General features: G+C 45.0%; 1 protein-coding gene across 1 annotated transcript in view; it reads right to left on the reverse strand.

The window, feature by feature from the left end:
- The window catches only part of Ptp36E (protein tyrosine phosphatase 36E), a 154,799-nt gene extending 137,840 nt beyond the window's left edge, over positions 1–16,959 (reverse strand). The window contains exon 1 of the mRNA XM_089549712.1: positions 16,817–16,959. The gene's annotated coding sequence lies outside the window, so the exon portion shown is untranslated. The remainder of the gene's footprint in view (positions 1–16,816) is intronic.
- Positions 16,960–21,829: the final 4,870 nt, after the last annotated feature.

The raw sequence follows: 21,829 nt of genomic DNA on the forward strand, positions 1-21,829 counted from the left end.
CGCCGGCAAGCATGAAAAGAGCAATGACAGGTACAACGTTGAAAAGAAGAAACAGAGCGCGTATATTGGGGAACAGTCTGGAGTTAATGATACAGTAACAGAAATTAAGATGGGGAAATGAACTCTACGGGGTCGCTCATGTGCCGCTATCCCAGAGATCACTGCCCTCCAGTATTTATTATTATTTTATTTATTTACAAATACTGCTGTCTCTGAGGAGAGACATACCAGGAGTGGGTAAATACATTAGTAAAAACAAATAACATGGGTAGCATAGAGATAGATAATACAGAAGTATTAAAAACAGATCAACAGGTCAAATTGTCAGGCAACTGAACAACAAACTCTTGAATTGGCAGTAAACGAATTGAACCGTCCAATCCATTCCAAATTTCAACAGTTACAGAGAAAAGAAAATTTAAAACAATCTGTATGTGGTTTGAAGCGAACAATGTTTAATGGGTGGTTCCGTCGGGTTGCACGTGCGCTTGAGGACACAAATGTGAAGGGCATGCGGATAAAGACAAACTGATGCGTATATGCGATGACTTGCACCTTATCCTGCGCTACGTAGATAAGCGAAGAAATAACGAACTTCCACCACCTGACAGCGAGGCACGGTTCCTTTGTTTTGCTTGCGTTCTCCGGCAGCTCGCATCGAGCAGCGGACGCCGGCTCGGATGTCTAACGGATGGTTCGTGAGGAGCCGTTAATGGTCTCGTAATGCTCCTTTCTCTTACTGCGCTGATGATATCGTCTCAAGCTCCGGACGTAACGTGATACGTGCCGCTGTTGGCCATCTGTCTCGGGTGTCCCGATTGTCGGCGACATCGGGGAAGATATTGATTTATGAGGGAGCAGACACTGGCGTTTCCCCTCTCGGCTTTGGCCAAAACGTACCACGGCTGAACGTAAAATGCAGAATGCTTCAAGATGAATTGCATCGTGCACTCTAAAGGAATAAAAATATCCCTCTAAAAGCTGTAGAAAGAGATCCTCACATGCCGCTCGAAATAGCGCCTTCCATATCTCGGGAGCCTTGCTTGGAGAACTCGGGAAACAGTGCCGTTAAAAGCACCCAGGCGACGGCCTCTAACTATATATATTGTGCTTTGAAGGTAAGCCAACTGAGGCTACATATGGTCTATGCGGGATGGCTTCTATGGTATGCTTTTAAACATCGGCATTTCGCTTGAAATCTTAGTAAAGTAACAAAGAAAATTTGTACTTAAATGGCAGACAAGTCGGCTACAGCCAATGGGCTCTTTACTGCGCCTTACTGACAGCTGGCTGTATTCAAGAAGTTAATACAGACAGCAGCAGATTACCCGGCACATTGTCAAAGATGTCACTATGTCAAACGAATTCTGATAGACCCGCGCACAGGACGTAGATAATCATGGTATTGTAGTCTGCGTTAGCCTCGGTGTCAGCCCCTCAATGATCGTTCTAAGTTGTGAACATTGCCGAGAATTGAACACCTGATTTGCTGACGACAACTGTTGATTTTCATCTTCCTAGCTTTCAAGCTGTATGCGTGAATATAATAAATAAGCTTCTACATACAAGCATCCACATAAAGCTGCCGTGAGGCAGGATTATAATGCATTCTTAAGCTATAGCGAATAAGAGAAAAGAGAGAACAGATGGAAAAACAAATAAGAGTCGATGATCAGGGCTCTTAAATAAGAATGACTGTACAGACGCACTAGGCGCCAAATTCAAGCGCGAACACTTCGGCATCTCTCTCGAGTGTCTACCGCAATATTGGCGTGTACTGATCACCGAATATCCATTCTCAAAACTCTTCAAGTTTTAAGAAACCCGCCTATTGTTCAGTGTAGCAGAATTTACAATAAAGCCGCATATGATCAGCGCGGTTCATGTGGCAGAGTATGCATTATTATTAAAACGTGATCCTAAATATACAGCCCCGACTAGCACAAAAACTGATTCTTCTAAAGTAGCATTAGCATTTCTCCTTGAACGTGGCCGGTGGCATGATCCAGTCCATCAATCTTGTGACGCACGAACCCCCTCTCCACCCGCCCGTCTAGTCCAGCAGTGTGCCACGCAGTACACCCTCGCCGCTGTCCTCACCCCTCTAAACTCTCTGGCAATCGAGCTTTTCCTCTCGCCACCAGTCACCTCCTACCAGCTTTCCTTCTCTCTTTCTCTCCGCTTTTTCCAAGCCCTCTCACTTTTTCACTTCTCTCTCCTTCTATTTCCACTTCGTCTTTTTTTGTTTCCACTTTGCCTTCTCTACCCTAAGCCTTCACCCGCCGGACGCTAAAGTCGGACACCTGTTCCACTAAAGTGGGTTGTAATGCTAACGCATTAAAAATAAGTGAACATTCAGTCGCGTTCATAAACGCTGCCCTGTTTGATCCCGTCATGATAGCGCACCAAATGGAACGGAAAGGACATGTTTGCATGAATGTTCATAAACGCTGCTTTGTTTGATCCCGTCATGATAGCGCGCAAAATGGAACGGAAAGGACATGTTTGCATGAATGTGGCATTCGATTCTTTGTCCAGGTCGAAAGAGATGACAATGTTTTGAGGCACTACCAAGGTGCCTGAATTTGTTTGAAAGAGGTCAAGATCGCCACTGCTAAACTGACGTTTATGAACCGAAAGAGAAATGACCTAACATGAGGAGCGGGTGTGCGTGTGTGAGAAATACTTCATTAAGTGGCTCAGAGGGAAGAAACTAATTCATGGCTGTGTCCTCCTACCATTCTGACCCACGGTGCTCGTCAAAGAATGAAACGCCGCTCTATATCTCGAGGTAGGTCACGCCTGTTGTCAATATCGAAAGAGCCCGCAAAGCGCGCCGAGGCGAGATAACACCGCGGCCTTAATGACAAACTGCGACGGAGTGCGGCCACGCCTGTGTTGGACTTTTTCGAGTGGGCGGTCACTGTGAGATTAAGCTTTAGGCAGCTGTAGAGGGCCTCTCTTTTGTTGTATTAACTTATCTCTCGCCCAGCGCGTCGCTCTCGAGATAGCCAAGGTTTTGGAGCTCGTTGTACAGATGGAGTGTTTGCGGATGTGCGTAAGCCGGTGGACGCGAGGGCGCGGGTTCGTTAGCCTTTTTGTGGCCTCCGGCACACGATGCGATACTTTGTTGTTCTGAAATGTATTTATTCATTGAACGTCTTGCCTGTGAAACACATTACTTATCGTTTATCTGCATGTTTTCTGAGGAACACCCTAGTCTATCTGCGCACTTTGAAAGCCAGCGTACGGTGGCAAATCGGAAGCGGCAGTCATTACAGCAAAAGAACAGACGATAACTGTGAACAGCAGAAAGCGAGCATCGGGGGTGGAAAAGACGAATGAATTATAATTATACTTTGATCACATTCTAAATATTTTACAATAGACGCCAACCTGATTCGAAACAATGAAATCTCTTTTCCTATATTTGAAAATAAAATTCACGAAAGAGCATTAAATGAGTTCCCTCAGCTCGCGAGCTATAAATGTTTTTTTATAGTTTCGGTGTATAAATTAGTGTGTCCACAGCATATAATACGCCTTAAGTGAACAAGTGAACAGTTACTGAAGCCAACAGAAATGAAAAAGAAAAACGATAGGCATGTTTTAAGTTTTGTGCATATTTTTATCCCCATACTTCCCGGTTTTCGAAATACGAAGCCTTCGCGTTTTTTTATTTTCGTCGTGAATCCACTCATTATATTCCTGCATTGTCTGGTGGAACCAGGATTTTAGTTTTTAAAATATAAACATTCTGCTTATCTTATCATGTCTTCTGTCTCAACAAAATTAGCGTCACACATCTGCGGGGCAAGAGAAGCTCAAACATGCCATTTCATTTCATTTTAACTGCAGTAGCATTACTAGGTGCATTTTCCCACTTTGGGCACACGTACAGTCTTTGCCAAAAGTAACCAGGCTGCATGGTCTGCTTGTCATTCGTATAGTAGTCCTTACGGCTTCCCTAAAGATCAAAAAAGTTATTTGAAGGTGAAGACAGGTGTCCTGCTCGCCATACAGAGCTTCAGAGCTTCAGGGCTGGCATAATAGCTTTAGTATGCGACTGAGAAGGAAACTGTGCATCCTGATTACTTCTGGCAAAGACGCCTGCTTTAGGCAGGCCGCCTACTTGTCCGCCGAGATGTGGCGACCTGCCAGACCTTCACCTCGGTGAAGGTCTGGGTGAAAGCCTTCAAAATAATTTCTTTTACGGTAATAAGGCCGTTACGGTAATAAGGCTTTTAGCACATAAGGACCTTAAGCGCTCACTGTAACTAGTGCTCCTGCACGATATTTGGCGCTTAGTCATGTAAACTTTCTGGTAACTTTCTTTCATTCTACACTCTTAATTGACTTAAAAATCGATAGTACTTAAACACCGAGAAGAGTAATACAATTCAGCGAGTTCAGAGTGTTATATAACTCATAAGACGTTCACAACAATCAGATGAAGAGGTGATGAAATCTCTGTCGCGTGAAAGGCTGGTCCAGGCTGCAGCTCTACAAGGGATGATTTGGAGAACGTGACAGTGTATGAGAGTCGACGGGGAGTTTGAAGCTAATGACCGCTGAAGTGAGATATGGTTGCGTGGGAAAAGAATATAAAGTTCAGTGTGCGTAGGGCTGTTAGAAGTTTTATAAAATAAATATTAGCTCTAAATGCGTCCACTCAACGGAAAACGCAAACAGCTTCCTCAGGAAGAAGTTCTGACGTCTTAAAATTAGGATGAATGAGTTAGCCTAACGGATTCAGTTTTAACGGATTCGAAAGCATGAGTGATTAAAATCTCTTGAGGATTATACGCGAGTGATGCGAACCCAAGTTGATACCTGGCAGATGATATGTAAGGTAATACATCCATAAGTGAGGGAACGCAATGTCGACAGCGTTTCAAAAGCCGTAAAGAAAAAATCCGCAGTTAAAACAAGCAAGCTAAGTTTAACGACAATCGGTAGAATTCAGCACACGCCACAGCAGCCCATATTTGAAAAAGCGGTTCTTTTCCGTGATCGACTAATTTCGCGCAAGAGTGTGAGCATTATGCTGTCTCCCCAAAATGATATGAGCTGACAGTTTTGAGTGCGCGCAAAGTGCGTTGAACGAACTTGAAAAACTGTATTCACTGGCGCTTGCCATAAAGAATTCCTGTTCGCTTCTTCTCTCCGAATGCATTCAGAACACTCTGCACGCTTGAAAAGCTGTCAGCTCATATCATATGGGGTGACAGCATAGTGCTTACGGTCCTGAGCGGATTTTGTTGACGATTGGAAATAACCGGGATTTCAGAATTGCATCTTAACATTTGTGTATTAAAAATATGGAGTGCATTGAATTTAACTGATTTTCGTTAAATGCCGTTGAATTACTTTGAGCTGCCGACATTTTCTCCTAAAAGCGTTCACAGCAAGAGAATCACGCATTTCATTTATACAAAACTTAGCGCCTTGAATATATTCTAACGGGGTTGTATGCATTCCTTGAGATTTGTCTGCATATGAATGCATAGGGTCAGTTTATTTCGGATTGTGATATCTTTGTCAGACACCCCTAAGAGATTTATTGATCAACTTTTTGTCGCCCTCTATCACGTAAATAATGTCCATCTTACCGCAGGCTCTGCAGGCTCTGCACTGAATTGTCTTGTCCTTTTTTAAAAGAAGAATCTATATTTAATTACTTAAACACTCGGTTCAGCGCACTTAAACAGGTTTTCGGCAGATTTTGTAGGGGCCGTTCGGCTTCCCTCTAAGATTACGTACTCCACTGCAAGAATCGGTGACTTTCAAAGCATTCGGTACTTGCGCAACAGTAAAACAATGGAAACTTGCAAAACTGCGCATTAGTCGACAAAAGAGTGCAACCGTACCTATCCACCTTACTGCAAGAGTGTGGTTGTCATACCTTACGCCGCCATTTTGAGGGGAGTAAGGAGGTGAATTACAGACACGAAAACGCGCCTTTAAAAGCGCAAATCTCTTTACCGCCCAGGATGTCGACAGGTGTAAAAATGTGCTTGTTAAGCGTTCTAGGTACTTGCTGACGTGTGCGTTTTGAAAGCATTCTTGGCAGTACGAAGATGGTGCCGCAGACAGGGTTAACAGTACCTCCTCTTCAGGAGAGACTCCATTGCTATCGATGATGTTCTCTTCTTATCATTCTACTACGAATACTACTACTTCCTTTCCGTCTCCTTAATAGTGAGTCAGCTTGAGAGTTAGTTTGCTGAGTCAGTGATCCAATAAAATGCTGGGCGATTGTCAAGAGAAGCCTGAGGCGTGAGGAGCGGCAAAAGGTGCAGGCAGATTTTATCGACAAGCAGATGTATTTGTGCTGCGCGTGGCGCAAGAGACGACGCTCACGCCATCTCGCGGACAAAAGCGAAATGTCCCAATTGCTTTGCTCGCAGTTCCCGCAAATCCAAAGCGCCTGTCTGGCAGCGCATTCGCAGAGGCGCGGAGGCAGAGTTCGACTACGGGGTGCCCGAAAAACGTCGGTCCCACATGCGAACCGAATCTCCCACGAGAGATCGGAGTTGTGCAGAGACGTATATATGGTACGTGTATACGGGGAGATTTGTGTGCGGCCCAGCCTCGCTCCGCGCACCATCGATTCCGATTTGCATAAAGCGAGAGTTGTTCTCCCTTCACCCTTTGCTTCGGGCTGCTGTGTCACCTCTTATTCCACCACCGAAGGAACTATTTTGGTTCAGAATGAAGTGGGAGGCGCCATAAAAAAACACATATAGACATAAAAAGAAAGAATGCACGAAGTAAGGAGACGAGATTGAACAAATTCCTCCTCCAGGACGGCTGCTTGACACGCATTGCAGCCTCACATAGAATCGCAGTGGAATTTTTTTGTGTGCGTGCGACGAACGCGTATGTTTATTGGCCTTGCGGTTTTTTAAGGGAAATGGGCTACGCCTCAGAGGTTCCAAGAGCAGAACGACGGCCGCTGAATAACATGTCGTTGTTCTTATTTCTTCATTGCTATTTCCTGCATATGTTTAGAAAAGCTGCTCCCATTTGATCTTGCCCAAACTCCGCTCTCTTCTCTTCCATTCTGTGGAGAAAATCTGAGCGTAGGAGCCAAGGAGCGGCAACTTTTTTTTGCTGCTGGATAGTTCGGTGACGTAAGCTGGTTTGAATTACGGCGACGTGGCAGAAATTCTGATCGACGTGAGCATTCTTTGTTGTCTGTTCAAGCGCGATTTGGCTCTGAAATAAGTTTCGGCAAACAGGCGACTGACTTGTACAGGGAGCTTAAGTTGGAACCCGTATGTGCGCTTTCGTACGCCCAAAGGCGTCTGACTGGGGACTCAATTAGAGAATTATTATTTGTACAAAAGACAAAAGCCTGCCTTAAACTAATAGCTTTTGAAGTCGGTATAATGTCTTCATTCAAAATAAGCCATCTTCGTGACCTCGAGATGTTCAGTCTAAATTTCAGTGGCTTTCCGGTGATTATTATAAAAATATATAAGCTCTGCATCTATGCTCGGTGAGCGATCTGCTTTTTAACATTGGAGGGTAATTGACGGTATCCGCAAAAATCATTTGTTGCGGTTACGCGAGCCCCTGTCGTGTCTTGAGCCCTTGCTACAAACGTTCCGAAATTGTTGAGTCCTACGATCAGTATTTACAATTTTTCAGGACGGAGAAACGATCAATGTAAAAAAAATGCCGAAATATGCATTCGAGAAACACTGGATTAGTGGGCTGTAGAAATCCATCCCCGCTGATTGCCTACAAAAACTGATGTATTCAGTTAAGGTTACCTGCTTGTTCACTTACTAATTCTTGGCGTTTTATCGAGCTCATCCGGATAAAAGGCTTAGCTGTCATCGTTTCTTGGCACCCAGATAAGCAGCATATGCTCCCTGCGCTCGTAAACCTTTGGGTGCCGTTTATTGTTATGCAGGAGAGCTTGGACGCAAAGTAAGTTAAACTCAAGGTTGCTTAACTCGTGGGTAAACCAAACGTTCATCTCTCTGCCAAGGAAATGAAGTTCTTGTATCGAGAGGTGCCGTCTCGCATGTGGATTGATTGCTGACACTTTTTGGCACTTGGTCGTTCTCTATAAATACGTGGTTTTTTTAGAATAAAATCAGATGATGTTTAACTCTTGGTTTATGTTCTCTCCTTTCGTCCCTGTTATTTAGCGCTACTACTATGTCTTCCTCTCGAAATGACGACCAGTCTAGCTTTCTACCTTAAATGCTAAAAAAGCGCATAATTTCATCGCTCGATACATGGTAGAGATCCTGTAACCAAGTAGAAAAAGAGCTTCTCTGGAAAATTAAAGCTGTTGATGCATCGCATTCCCTCTCTCCAAAAAGAGCATCTGGTGTCAAACCCACCCAAATCACGTGACCTTGCCAGAAGGATCGTGGCGGGCTCTGAAGAGCGCACTTGCTACTAACTTCAGCGTTATGCATAATTCAACCATTCGGGAACTCCGAAATTCGCCAAGGACCTGTCGCCGATTTCCCATGCTTAGCAGATTATAGTGCCGCCTTTCAGCTGTGCAGTCAACTGTTGGCGGTGACTTGCAGCTTTCCTTTCCACATCAGATATGGATTTTGAACAGTTCATCCGATTGCCACAGGTGACGCGAACGTACGCTGACCTCCAAATTTTTGTTGAAGCAGGGCATTAAATTCTGATAAACGCATCCAATAGGGAGTTTTGGAAACGATACGATCAAAGGGATTTGGGAAAGCATATCATTTGAATAACTGTCAAGAGAGAAGTTACTGGTTACGAAATATGACGACGACACTGTTCGCTATGAAGTGTGTCCTCTACAAGTATCGCTGTAAAGAATATATGTTTGGCAGAAGAGTGCTGCATTTTATGCGCCACGTGAAATGAATTAAAATGTGTTGTCGGTTACGGCAGCCGAGTAGAGGGCTAGGGTAGCGAAAGGCAGCCAGGGCAGGACGAAAGTCATTTAGAGAGAAAAAATTGCCGACGATTATGTTACTTCCTGATGCGAAATTTGAGCACAGCTCAACTATTTCAGCTCTTCGATAGATTGAGGCAAAGAATTCGAGCAAGACATGTGTGTAAAATTACACAGAACTTGTTATTTTTGACACATTTTCCTTCTTCAAGAAACACTCCACTAACAGTTCTTGATTGCCATGAAGGAATCTTTGTGGTCGGAGAAATAGCTGAATATATGCTCGACTTGCTGTACCACTGCCTAGTTCTCAAAAACGAGGTCTATGCAAGTATTTCGCGAGGTTGTCACAGCCGTGGGAGGCGTTACGAGCGAGAGGAATGGGATGTTCTCCCGCATAAGTGGTAAGAAATTCCTGTTTGTCTTTATATTGCAACATATCATTGTAGTGTTTGTTCGTTCACGCTCAAGGCTGCAGGAAAGGGTCGTTATCACTTTTGTTCGTGACGCGAGAAGCGACCAGACTAATCTCGATTGATCGCAGCCATGAAAGGCTGCATCTAGGTTTTTCCAGATTACTGTAGATGAGCTTGACCTGTTATCTGGAAGTTTCCTTGCCGGCTTTAAATTGAGCGATGCCGCGAGCAGCGGGCATTCGTAGTTCGACGATTGACGAGCACGCTTATTGCTTACGCCGCCACCGAGTGATTCAGTTCTTTTGCGGGCGCAAGTCAGCCCAAATAAAGAGCTTCGTTTGCAAGTCTTTCTGGTGTCTTCCTGACCGCTGGACTACCGTCACTACAACGTGACATCTGGTGGAGGTGCGGGGTAGCCTTTCATGTTCCGGACACCCCCTACAAGTCGTGACGCCAGCCGTCTGAGTCATCTACCGCAGGACCTGACTCCAGTCCACCGCGCAAGCCGACGTCTGCTAGGGGACGCACCTGAGTTCGGGACTCTGCCGGACTCTACCCGGAAGCGAAATCGAGTAGCAACGTCCACCATGAGCTTGCCCCAGACGACTACTCCAATCGTTATTCAGCAGCCCCGGGTGCCACCAACCCCGACCCGGCGAGCGGAAATCGAGGAGTTTTTGCGTTGGGAAGAATGCTCACCGCCCAGCCGCCTATCACGTTCCCCGTCGCCATCGTCACCGCGCTTTGTATCTCCTAGCCGAGGCTACGCAGTGCGTGGACGCTCCCCCAGGCCCCGAAGGCTAAACTGAATAAAGCAGCCTCTGGAGGTGAGGTTGCTTATGAGCGCAAGAACTAAGATTCTCCATCAACGAAAACACAAGACTATGCCTCAACTACGACGACCCCTACGATGACGACCCCTACGATGACGACCCCTATGACGACGATCCCTACGACGGCGACGATCCCTACGACGACGACGATCCCTACGACGACGACGATCCCTACGACGACGACGACAACTACGACGACGAAAATTATGACAACACCGACGACGGCGACACGACCACGATACGACGACGACCCCTACGACGACGACGACCCCTACGACGACGACGTCCCCTACGACGACGACGTCCCCTACGACGACGACGACAACAACTACGACTACGACAACTACGACTACGACAACTACGACTACGACAACTACGACGACGAAAACTACGACAAAACCGACGACGACGACGACACGGCCAGACTTGAAGCTTTTACCGCTGCCTTTAAACCTTATTATGAATGCTAAAGGACTCGAAGCTAGCATTCTCCGTGTTTATTTTCATTTTAAAGCATCGAGGCGATGCTTTTTTGGTAGGGGGGTAATGCCACATATCATTGTAGTGTTTGTTCGTTTACGCTCAAGGCTGCAGGAAAGGGTCGTTATCACTTTTGTTCGTGACGCGAGAAGCGACCAGACTAATCTCGATTGATCGCAGCCATGAAAGGCTGCATCTAGGTTTTTCCAGATTACTGTAGATGATCTTGACCTGTTATCTGGAAGTTTCCTTGCCGGCTTTAAATTGAGCGATGCCGCGAGCAGCGGGCATTCGTAGTTCGACGATTGACGAGCACGCTTGTTGCTTACGCCGCCACCGAGTGATTCAGTTCTTTTGCGGGCGCAAGTCAGCCCAAATAAAGAGCTTCGTTTGCAAGTCTTTCTGGTGTCTTCCTGACCGCTGGACTGCCGTCACTACAACGTGACAATATGTACATTCAAGTCTTCACCCACCCTGCCACCCTGGCAGGTGGCAGTTAATGGTTGATCGCGAGAGTTCGCTCACCGTTAGCGCTAACGCATGCAGCCCACATCTCTCTCTCATCACCCCACGTAGAGTCTTTGCCAAAAGTAACCAGGCTGCACGTTTTTCTTCTCAGTCGTATATTAAAGCTATTACGCCAGCCCTCAAGCTCTAAATCTCTGTATTGCAAGAAGAACCCCTGATCTCACCTGCAAAGAACTTTTTGACCTTAAGGGAAGCCGTGCGGGCTCTGTTATACGAATGAGAAGCAAACCATGGAGCCTGGTTACTTTTGACAAAGACTGTACCTATAAGCGCGATTCGGGCGTCCGCTGACCCAGGGAGCGTGTTATGCGTACTTCCTTTTCTTAAAATGATCGGAGTGCAAAACGTTGTCAACGCCAACGCCAATGAACACAATGAACGCCGATGGCCTAAGGCTTCAGCGCCGCGTTTCTGGCGCAACGTTGTCATTGCCTGCAGCCAACATCTCTCTCTCTCATCGCCCCACGTACCTATAAGCGCGATTCAGGCGTCCAATGACCCAGGGAGCCAATTATGCACACTTCCTTCCGTAAAATGGCACAATGTTGTCAATGCCAACGCATGCAGCGCGTTGTTGTGTTGTTGCAACTGAGAGAAGGATGAAAAGGAAAGTGCACAGGCCTGCCGATTGGTTCCAGCCGAGCCACCACCGCTGCCATGTGCAGATAGAGGAGAGTTAAAAGATAAGAGGAAAGAGTGAACGAAGAGACGCGCGTCACAACAACCGCGTCCGCCGAAGCGAAGATGCTGGCTGACACAACAGATACCCCACCCCACATGCTGTGCACATCTGTCACAACCGCCACGTAGCTTAAAGCAGGATTGAGGTGTCCACTGTTCCAAGAGGGCAGTGATGCGCCTTTCCTTTGCTTTCCGAGTTCCCGCTCCATTGGTTTCGCAGCTTAAAGCGTGACTATCCACTGCTGGTTACAACGGACAACGGCGACGCCGCAAAACGCAGAAACGGGGAGCTGCGCTCTGAAAAGGAGGTATTGTTGACATTCGCTCACCGCGGCTAAGGCAGGATATGGAAATTGGAGACCAGTGGAAATGTGTACGTAACCTGCCTGATTGTGATGGTGAATAGGGATGCAAAGACTGTGCCGATTTATGGCGCCTCTCTCAAAAAAAAAAATTCAGTGATAGCGTTTCGATGGAGGCGAAACGCAAGAGGCGCCCGTGTGCTGTGCGATGTCAGTGCACGTTAAAGATCCCCAGGTGGTCGAAATTATTCTGCAGACCTCCACTACGGCACCTCTTCCTCTCTTTCTTCTTTCACTCCTACCTTCCTCCCTTCCCTTACGGCGCGGTTCAGGTGTCCACCGAGATATGTGAGACAGATACTGCACCATTTCCTTTCCTCAAAAACCAATTTACCAATTTATCTCAGCGATAGCTTCGTTTGATGTGGGCTAGTTGGTACATATTCATAAACTATTCAATATTAGGATAGAAGACCAGGAGGAAGAAACGCAGGCGGCTTTCCTTCTGCCAACTGAGTATATGTTGGTTTTGTAAAAGCGTTTGATTTGCCAGGTAGCTTGAATAAACCTCAAATGGAAGTTGTCGGCAGTCCTGTGTTCGTGCATTCTTTGCTCCTGTCGGTTGCTCTAAACAGTAATTAAAGGTCTGGTGCATTGTTCTGGAACCGCACCACTTTGGTCCCTTCTCGTATTATTATTATTCTGGGAAAGGCAATGAGGTGTTTTTGTTGTTAGGCAGTAGAACATAAGAATGAACTGTACTGAAAAATTAACAGATGGCCTACCTAATTTATGTCCTGGGAATGTGATAGCATTAAAGGCTGCTGACGCCTTGGCTTCGAGTTTTGTGTCATTCGTGTATGGTGGTGCTTCCAGACCGCTACACTACCTGCACACAACCAGACATCCCTTCGGGCCATCTAGCAGGTGGTTAGTTTCCCTGCCGAAAACGTGTCACTTGTCTTCAGCCAATGAGAACTATCCTGTCTGGGGGTGTCACTTCCTTCAGCGAATTGTATGAGCGACGTCACATTTTTTCCCGACAAAGATTCCGATGCTATAACCTTAATAATATTGTTACCACCACCATAAATTTCACTGACGTAGCCTGCATAATGCATTCTAAGAAAAAGGCTCACAGGAAATGTAGGAGCAGTTAATGCTATACACGATTACGAGTAAGCGATGCGGGACTCAGATGAACGCTCAAAGCCACGCGGAAGACACCTCTTTTTGGGATCTTTATGATGCCCATATGCCTTATGCTGGGATGTTGGAGCAAGCTTGAGTCGTCTTTTCTTTGGTATTAGGTGTGCAGCCGCTTTTCATTGAACCTAATGAGCAGTGGTTTTTGTATTTTGTTTCCGTTCTCTTCTTTATCGGTTATTGGCATGATCTATCTTTTTTCCTAATCTATCGAATCGTCCTACCCTATCCTTGGCTTCTGTTCCCTTTCGGCCGTGACTTCTGCATTTGAATGAGGCAGTTCCGGTACGCGCAGCCTTTCCTGTATCTCTGATCAAATGCCACTACTGCTACGGAAAGGAACGAACTTTTCGAACGTCTCCTGGGCCAAAAATTTGGAGTAAAGGTAGCGCTTTCTCTCTCTCTCTGTCAATGAAGCGTTCACTAAATACTCACATCATCCGGGCAGATTAGGATAAGATTAGTATTGACTATATGGGCCAGCTGGTCTGTCAATAAAAATAGGCTGTTTTAAGAAGCTTCTTGCTTTACTGGTATATAAATAATGTCGTGGTTGGCGGTAAGTGTAGACGTTTTTGGTTGTTAAATTTCGTACAGCATTTCTCCGCGTGTTTTATATGCCGCGAGAAATTGTTCTTTGAAGGAAGTTATGCTGAAGTAGAACCGCTGCGCCTTACCGGTGCTCATCTATGGGGCAGAAACGTGGAGGCTAACGAAGAGGGTTCAGCTTAAGTTCAGGACAACGCAGCGAGCTATGGAAAGAAAATCGACAGGTGTAACGTTAAGAGACCGGAAGCGGGCAGAGTGGTTGAGGGAACAAGCGCGGGTTAACGACATCCTAGTCGAAATCAAGGGGAAGAAATGGGCTTGGACACGACATGTAATGCTAAGGCAAGATAACCGCTGGTCCTTAAGGGTAACGGAGTGGATTCCAAGAGAAAGCAAACGTAGCAGGGGCGTCAGAAAGTTAGGTGGGCGGATGAGATTAAGAAGTTTGCGGGGATACGGTGGCCGCCACTGGCACAGGACAAGGTTAATTGGAGAGGCAGGGAGCCTTTGCCCTGCAGGGGGCGTAGTCAGGCTGCTGATGATGGTGCCGAAATGGTGCAGTCAGTGAACGCTATTGTCGAAAATCGAATTACTCCTGTTTTCTGGTCGTTTATCATTTGTAATGTGTTTTACCGGGTGCGCATGGCAACTATTTTCAGTTTAAAATATTTTTTCACTGATACCGCTTGCGAAATTCGGTGATTAATGTTGAATTTTACTGCATATGAGCACACGCCAAGAGCATGGAATCCAGAACCTGACACCACTGCACTGCGCTGCAGACACCATCGCGCTGCGGTAGATAAAAGGTGGTAGGCAAATAAAGCACTCTCCTCCGGCTTTTGTATCCACACATCAATCCTGAGAGTGGATTTGCTTATAAAAGACTAAATTATATTTAGCTACGAGCTCAGAGACCTTCATTATAAAATAATAGCCTGGTCTCCCAGTTTTTCACCAAGCCATAAAACAAATGAATCGGAACGAGACATCAGATTTTCTCATTAAAAAATGCATAAACTATCACCATAAGCACTGCAACTACCCAGCAAGCAAATGACTGTGAAAAAATATTGATTTAATACAAAAACTCAAGAAGTGTACTACATGCCCACTCCACCAAGGTATTCAAGCCTACCGTATTAATAAACTAAATGAATAGCACAAAGATCAGTGTACTTAATAAAAATTCCTTTGACTATAAATGTCTCCACCTCATTTAAGCAGGCCCATCTACTGAATACATTACCACTTCCGTCGACTACACTGCGTCTAAATCATTAGAAGATTGGAAACTTCACAAGAAGGGTGACATGCAGGCAGCTTACCTGTTTGCACAACCTATTAACTCAAATCAGGTTGACAAGATGTTCGTCGAACATACATTTTGAGCTTTCCTGTATTACGGCAACGGCTGTTATTCGGTGTGCACACTGCTTAAGTACCCAGAAGAATCCGCTCCTTTCCCTCTTCCCATTTACTATTGGAAACATTAGTTCTGTTGCGCTGTACTCATATTGCTCTTTATTTTTTTGCACGCTGTGCAAGACCATCATTGATGTTGAGGACTCAATGTACAGAATGGGCAGAAATAGCATGCGAGAATGTCGTTAGTAAACGCCGATGTTCTCAACATGCGTTCTGTCGAATAGCTCACAGTGCTATTTTTTTCGTGCACGTCACTGTAGTCTGGGGGGAAATAGGAAGACGTAAAACATAAACCTGTAAACGGTGCGTATTTCAAGCAAAGAGTATGTTTCGGAGAAGTGTGCGCATATACTCGTTTAAGTCGGTTTGCTTTCATATAGCTATGTTTGGTGTGCAGTGTTTTTATAATGCCGAAAAAGCTTGTCCTCACTGCACTGACAATGCCGATGCCATTACTGTCAGAGTGTGTGCAGAGAAGAGTTGTCATGGCGTAAGAGTACATCCGCGGAGCAGACTGTGGAGGAATGTTTGTTTCACAGTCTGCGCCGAATCTTACTTTCTGTTCAAAGAAACTGTCAGCGATGATGAATCCATTTGCTTTAAAAGCCGTGTGCTTACACTTCAAGTCGCATAGTTTGCGTGAAAAGTGAACATAAAGGAATTGGTCAAGATTAATATATTGTGTTTCGAGACATAATAAATTAATAAAAAAAACTTAGTAGAGGTCATGGCATGCAACCTAAAGACAAATAGTGTAACGATTTCCCAGTCTCTGTACCAACGGCACCTCATAGCTGCCGCACTTCTCTAACGCGGATGCTTTTGCAGACACGATTGGCGGATTGCCGACATCGTTGCAAAGCCATTGTACGCGCCAGCCGCCAAACACATTTGTTCACTGCAGACAATGTGGAGATAGCTTTCTGTAAATGGACAGCAGGAGGGAGTCTCTTAAGCTTGGAGACCCCCCGTTTTTCGGCGAAAAAGGACAACATTCGATTGAAAGTTACTTGGTTTGTCGAGTTGATGTCATAAAAAAAGCGAAGTACCTGTGCAAAATATGCGCTTTGAGCGAAAACCATCAATGCAAGCTGTCAGTAATGCAGGTAGGAAGCATAATTAATGCCGTCGACACCTCGCCCCCTCGAAGGCAGACAGCAGGCGTGATGTCAAGTACACCTCTTTTGATTCCTCACAACCTGGCTTCAACCTAACACCACGCTTCAGATCCCAACCAACGCATATGCCTGGATGTCACATCGCCGAGTACATTCCTTCCCGTCGTAAGCATAACAAAGAACGGCACTACAGCAACGATGCCGCTACCATACAACGCGCGTTCGCTGTCTCTGCGAACGAAACACGAAGGCGGCAACAAGAAGGGGACACGACGATGCAGAATCTGACCCGCCAGGCCATCTCCGAAGGCGACGAAGAAACGCATGGGGAAGAGGAGGGGAAGCCGGCGCCCCCGGCGAGACTCACCATAGCGTCGGCGAGGCCACGAGGCTATCGGCACAAGGCGGCAGCAAAGAGCGCAGAAGCATCAGCGGCGAATAGCGACCGGCGTCGGAGCGGCGCCTCCGTCGATACAGCAGCATTGCCGCGCCCCGACTCGTCTGCTGGACCGGGCAGCGGACGACACAACGCGGGAGGCGCTGGAGGACGAAGGGAGCACGCCTCCCCCTTTTTCCCCTTCGCCGCCTCCTTGCTCGCTCCTTTCCTCCCTACGCGACCGAGAGTAGGAGTGAAGGATGGGTACCCACTCTCCCTTCTCCGCTCTTCACCCTCCTTTTCTCCTCTTTGCCCGCCAACTTCCCTCCCCGCATCCCGGAGAGGAGGCAGGGAGGGCGACGCGGGATGCGCGGGAGGAAGGGTTAGCTCCCGTTTTCCCGCCAGCCGTTTCCCCTGCTTCCCTATGGGAAGGAGGAGACTCACCAGTGCTCTCCGCTGTGTCGCCCTCTCCGCTCCAGAAGTGAGGAGCGCAGATGTGGCCGCCGCTTTCGCAGCTGAATTATGCTACTCCTCTCGTCTGCCGCCTCACACGACTATTCCCTTCCCCAGTTCTTTCGGTCGGTAGTTTCTTCCGCAGTCGTTCTTTTCGCTGCGCTCAATAACGAAACCATGCACGAAAAACGAATGTACGATGTTCTCAGATTTTTATTTTTCAAAGCTGGAAAGACAAAGAAAAACACAATGGAACATTAGCACTCATTACCCAGGAAAAGGATCAGAAACGCATTTCGTAATCAATAACTGCAAAGAGGACTCCCAGTATGAGCTTTCGCAGGCTTACTTTTCTTTTTTATTTTAAAACGTCGCAATTTTTTTTTGCTTAGCAGGTTCACTCTGTCAGCAATGGGGGAAGCGAGTTTTTCTGGATTCCAGACTCAGGTGCACATTTCCTCCCTGAGGGAATCGATTCGAGCCTTGTGCATAAATTATTACTTTGGTGATTACTGGGATGCAGCTGGTTCTACGAATAATTTTACTCGTTGCTCAAGTTCAGCATTCTTGGGAAAACAATTTTAAAATTGGAATCTTGTAACTGCTATGGAAATATTGAAAGTAATGGCCCATTCGTCCGATGCGTAGGAAAATCTTTTAATCTCTCGCACCGACCTGATAAAACTGCCATAGAAAACGAATTGGGAATGTTTCTGAATATAGCATAAACGTTAATAGCAAAAAAATGCAAGCCTGGTGAGGGGGGATCTGCAGATATATTGATTGTTATAGGGAAATCTTACGATACATGAAACAATTGCGTGATAACCTATTTCCCGATGAAAAATGCTTTTGTGCATTTTTGCTAGCTATTGCTATGCAAGGTGAGCATACATGCAAATAACTTTCCAGCAAAATATGTGTTGCAGAAGTGTCAAAGCGAATTAAAATTATAGCCGCTGCTATAGTAACAAGCCTGGCCTGAAGCTGTGTTTCGAAATGGCCCCTAAAGGCTGTTACAGAAATTTCCAGTGAACCCTTGCGCACAAACGCGAACAATCCCTCATCTAGTAAATAAGTTCATGCGCACGAGAGTAATTCATTTATTACCAAACATTTAAATTCTTTATAGTGCCCATTGTGCCGGTTCAGCATTACATTGGGCAGAGGGCGAATTGATAATAAGGGCGTCGATATAAGGTATACGGCTAATGAATTTTTTGATGAGATATTAAAAATATTGAAGTAGACAAATATGTAAGCCAACCTGACGAATAATATGTATTTATTTATTTCATTGCCCTCAGAGCCCGAGGGCATTACAGAGGTGAATGAGTTATAATGATAAAGATGAAACACAAGAAAACGGCAGTAAATGTAGATGTAAATATGAGTGTAAATGATACTCACGGAAAAAAAAACAAAAAAAAAACACAAATGCCACTCAAAAAGCAGTAGCATGCGCCTGAAGAACAAGAAGAACAACCGTTTTAAAAAGATTGGTTGGTTCAGGATAATAAATGAAAAAATAAAGAAGAAAAACAGGAAAGCATGGCAACGCTATAATTTCTTGTGTTGAGGACAACAGCAGGTTAGTTAAAGCAGACCTTCCGACGGCAAGTCAGGGATCGCGTTTCCAACTCGCTCACGAACTGCGGATTAACGAATTGTAAAAATGGTTGGTTTGGCATGAAGGCATGCATGCCAAACTGGGTAGGATAGTCGATGCGAGCTGAAACGTAACAGGGCGGTGTTATCAGCTTGTTCTTCAAGATGCGGTTGTCATGACGTGTTTATAGAATAGACAAAGACTGAGTATTTTTGTGCGTTGTGACAGCAGTGGAAATATGCTTGCTTTCATAGTGACTGTGAGGCATTACAACAGGATTTGTGTAAAGTGGCCCAGTGGTGTGAGAACTGGGGAATGCATATTAGCTTACAAAAATCTGTACATATGTGTTTCACTAAAAAGAAGCTTCCCCATATTTTCACTTATAACATAAATAATAGCAGACTGCTTTCAGTGTTGGAATTTAAATATCTTGGTGTATATTTAACAAGTTCAGTGTCTTGGCATCGTCACGTGGATTTCGTTACTGCCAAAGCCTGTCGTGTGTTAGGCTTCCTGCGACGTAACGCTAAACTTTTCCCCTTAAAGACTAAAGAACTGCTGTATAATACAAACGTTAGAAGCATACTTTAGTATGCTTGCACAGTCTGGGATCCGAAATCCTTTCTTGACGTTCAAAAGCTAGAAAGAGTTCAGAATTTGGCCGTTAGTTTTCTTTTCAATAACTATGGGCGATATTTTAGTTTAGTATAACGAGCGCGAAAAAATCTTTGGGTTGGGACTCCCTTCAAAAACGTAGGAAAGTTCTGCGTTTAAAATTATTTCATAACATATTTCATTCTAGAACTGGAATAGACAAAACCAAATATATAGCCAACCCTGATTACGTGTCTTTACGAAGAGATCATCCACTTAAAGTTAAATAATACAGATGCCGGACTGACCTTTTTAAAATGTCTGTTTTCCCTAAAACGGTCTCGGAATGGAACAATCTGCCTGAGGAAGTAGTGTCCATATTATCAAACGATTCATTTTCTTCCATGCTGTGACATTTTTTATGTATAATAATTCCGTGTTCTTTCTATCTCATTGTTATCTTTTTTTTTGTAACCACCTGCATGAGATAGCATTTGTGTACTTTTTGTTCAACCCCCCCCCCCCCACTGTAATGCCAGACAATGGCGCTGTGGGTATGATGATAAATAAATAAATAAATAAATAAATAAATAAATAAATAAATAAATAAATAAATAAATAAATAGAAGTGACACCGCAGTTACGATGATAATAAGAAAGAATGAAACGGCTCTCCCGGTTCTGGTTGATTCAAGTTGATGGACAAGCGCTTCTTGACGGCTGTCGCACACAGATGCAGCATACTCAAGTTTATTAAGAACCAACGATTTATAGATGACTAGTTTTGCAAGACTACAATAAACAAAAATTGTGGCACATGTCGCCCACCACGCAATTAGCGTTGTTGCTTAAATAGTCTACATGCGTCTTCCAAGAGATAAAAGAAATTAATGTGGATAGATATCTATAACAGGACACCGCTTCGATGTGGCTGTTATTAAGATCATATGAGGACAATTCAGTGTTCACTTCAGAAACACACATGTACTTGCATTAATTAGTGTTTAGTTCCATGCACCACATTTTATCCTAGTAAAGAGCATGGTTTATATCGGACTGAAGAAGAGCTACAACATGGTCACTGTTCATTTCGCAGTATAAGACGGAGTCATGTGTCAAAAAAATTTAATTGATGAACATAAGCTATTAGCTAAGTCTGGTACAGGTGAGAAAAAGCAAAAAGTTCAGTAAAACGGACAGTTGAGCTAATTGGTAAATCACTGCAGGTGATACAGCCCAAAACAGACTTTCGTCCGTTTCGCCCGCCCTCCGTGCAAGTAGCCCTTGCCTTGCGCATCGTTAATTGTCCTAACGCAGATAGAGTGAAGGTTCCTATGGAAGGCATGTTACTGTTCGTAGTCAATCTGCGTCCGTGCAATCTAGCGTTCGCGCTGTTTTTTGCATAATGTATCACCAACTCGCCCGCTTAGCTATCCAGTAGAAGAGAGACAGGGTGGCGGTGCTAGTGGCAGTAGTAGGCGGTGGAGGTGGTGGTATTAGCAGTAATGGTGGTAGTGGTCATCGTTGTAGTAGTAGTAATGGTGGGGGTTGATGCCGTTGTAGTGATGGTAGTAGTACTGGTTGTGGTGGTGAAAGTGGTAGTGGCAGTATTAACAGTGCTGATGGTGGTGGTGGTGGCAATGATAGTAGTGATTGTGGTAGCGATCATGGAGTACTGGTAGATGAGGTTAGTTCCCATTATGACAACTGACGCCGTAAAGACGCCGTATCCATGAAGTATGGATAGCGATTATTCGGGTGGCCATTTGTGAAGGTGTAGTTTCGCGGGTTTATTCGAGCATTCGAGGATCGTTGTGATAAGCAACAAATGCTGTTTAATAAAATCGGTTAAGTTGGACAAACTACATCACTAAAAATGTACACAAAAAGTCACAGCTACACGTTCGTCAAGTGTTCATAAAATTTCGCGCCGCATTCTTGTACTTATATTACTTGTCTAGCAGCTCATATTTACTCTTCTCTTTTTCTTTTTTATATTTTTGGCGTTAGCAGGTGCTGGTGAATAGTTCCCCAGGCCCCAGTATTTGGTTTTGAGCACCGTAGTAGGGCGCATTGAACGCCAATGGAGCTGAAGCCAAGAATGGCACTTGTCACGACGCAGAGATTTTGAGCTTCTGAATTGACGTAAATGTCCTATTACCACTCATATGTAGACCATGTTGCCTGGTTACTTGTAACTAATACTGTACGTTGTCTGGAGATTAGATGATCCTCCCGTCTATACTTGTTCATAATCCACTTACATCCTGGTTTTGAATATGACCGATGGCATGTTAAATACGCAAGTTATATGAGCACATACAAATCACAAACTACATGAATAA

Source organism: Amblyomma mixtum, chromosome 1 (assembly GCF_055824585.1).
Source record: "Amblyomma mixtum isolate Tamu chromosome 1, ASM5582458v1, whole genome shotgun sequence".
Taxonomy (NCBI): Eukaryota; Metazoa; Arthropoda; class Arachnida; order Ixodida; family Ixodidae; genus Amblyomma; species Amblyomma mixtum.